Below are 2500 nucleotides of genomic sequence, written 5' to 3'. Positions count from 1 at the left end.
CATTCCATGCTGATACTTCGTTACAGGTGATTTTCATCTGGCATTCCATGCTGATACTTCGTTACAGGTGATTTTCATCTGGCATTCCATGCTGATACTTCATTACAGGTGATATTCATCTGGCATTCCATGCTGATACTTCGTTACAGGTGATATTCATCTGGCATTCCATGCTGAAAATTCATTACAGGTGATTTTCATCTGGCATTCCATGCTGATACTTCGTTACAGGTGATTTTCATCTGGCATTCCATGCTGATACTTCGTTACAGGTGATTTTCATCTGGCATTCCATGCTGATACTTCGTTACAGGTGATATTCATCTGGCATTCCATGCTGATACTTCATTACAGGTGATATTCATCTGGCATTCCATACTGATACTTCATTACAGGTGATATTCATCTGGCATTCCATGCTGATACTTCGTTACAGGTGATATTCATCTGGCATTCCATGCTGAAAATTCATTACAGGTAATTTTCATCTGGCATTCCATGCTGATACTTCGTTACAGGTGATTTTCATCTGGCATTCCATGCTGATACTTCGTTACAGGTGATTTTCATCTGGCATTCCATGCTGATACTTCGTTACAGGTGATATTCATTTGGCATTCCATGCTGATACTTCGTTACAGGTGATTTTCATCTGGCATTCCATACTGATACTTCATTACAGGTGATATTCATCTGGCATTCCATGCTGATACTTCGTTACAGGTGATTTTCATCTGGCATTCCATGCTGATACTTCGTTACAGGTGATTTTCATCTGGCATTCCATGCTGATACTTCGTTACAGGTGATTTTCATCTGGCATTCCATGCTGATAAGGTCCCAGGCACCCTTGGTCTCTCTTCGTTACAGGTGATTTTCATCTGGCATTCCATGCTGATACCTCGTTACAGGTGATTTTCATCTGGCATTCCATGCTGATACTTCGTTACAGGTGATTTTCATCTGCCATTCCATGCTGATACTTCGTTACAGGTGATTTTCATCTGGAATTCCATGCTGACACTTCGTTACAGGTGATTTTCATCTGGTATTCTATGCTGATACTTTGTTACAGGTGATTTTCATCTGGCATTCCATGCTGATACTTCATTACAGGTGATTTTCATCTGGCATTCCATGCTGATAAGGACCCAAGCACCCTTGGTCTCTTAGACCTTCACAAAACAAAGTGCTTCACAAAATTCAGACTAAAGACTTGAATCCCCATGAAAAATTTAATAAGGCACACTGGGGGAATGGATTTATTATTCACTGCTTCCTTATCTCCAGAATAATCTTCTGTTACATGTAAAACAGAGTGGCACCCTCACCTCTTTTAAAACAAACCTTGAAAATTTGATGGGCCCCTATAAATTCATCCTGGGTCTGACTTGTTTTACTGTGCTGGAGGCAGAAGGTGCCAGTACTGGAAAGGTATTAATGGTTCATAGACCAGCTCTGCCTTGCAAACTACATGACTCTAGGAGATTCTTTTGATTAAGCCATTAATAATATAGCCTTTTGTCTGTATTATTCTCTATGAATTCCTTATCTGCATTCCTCTTAAAGTCATTATTTCTTCCTTGATATATTTCGAATTACAACTTCTCCTCCTTGCTAGCCTCCTGTTCCCATTCTTTGTATTTCCTACTGAAACTGCTATTTTATTGCATGTCCTTACTTCACCATCTTCTAAAAGGATAAATGGTTCCAAGAAATGTTTAGTGCATTCTGTACTTGCCTGGATAGTAGGATTTCATTTATGCTGTAATTCATTTCAATAAGTACACTCTTCACTTATATTTGCTTCTGTGCTACTGAGTCTTTACAGAACATTTCTGTGATTAATATTTCTGTTTATTTGTAATGCATTGGAGCATCTGTGTGACTAAAATGTGTTTTTTCATAATCCCACTTCAGTCAAAGAACGTGTGACCTCTTGCATATGAAACTTGAGGATTATTTCATGTGAGCTGAGTGGTTTAACTCTGCAAGGATTCCTTTTATTCTGACTTGAGTAGCTGGAAATAATTAACCTCAAATTTTCCAGTTAGCCCACATATTTCCATTTTAAAATTGCAAATTTGTAAAATGTTTTGCAAGGCTTCTGCTTATACTCAAGGTTAAAGCCTTCTGCACAGTACTTGGAAATAATGTGTGTCTTCCAGTAACATGACCGTGACAGATACATCTTGGGCAGAAAATTCCTTCTGACTTGCCGGAGAAGCAGTTTTTATTTTAATGCATGTATCTTAACTGCAGTATGAGATACAGCCTTGTAAACACAATAAAGATGATTAACTGTGCAGAGGAATCCTCACTGCTCCTTAAAATATACATGTATACAATGGTCTGACCGTTTTTTACTGTTCTCACAATTGCCTACATTTTAGTGGTAAGAACTTTTAAGCGTGTTCTTTTAAATGTGCACATGGCCATACATTTTATGGTCTCTATGATCACTTGCCTGATATTGTTCCTCCGTTCCTATGTTGCCTCA

Source organism: Protopterus annectens, chromosome 4.part0 (assembly GCF_019279795.1).
Source record: "Protopterus annectens isolate FY-2018-M chromosome 4.part0, PAN1.0, whole genome shotgun sequence".
Lineage (NCBI taxonomy): Eukaryota > Metazoa > Chordata > Ceratodontiformes > Protopteridae > Protopterus > Protopterus annectens.
This window is presented reverse-complemented; position numbering follows the sequence as displayed.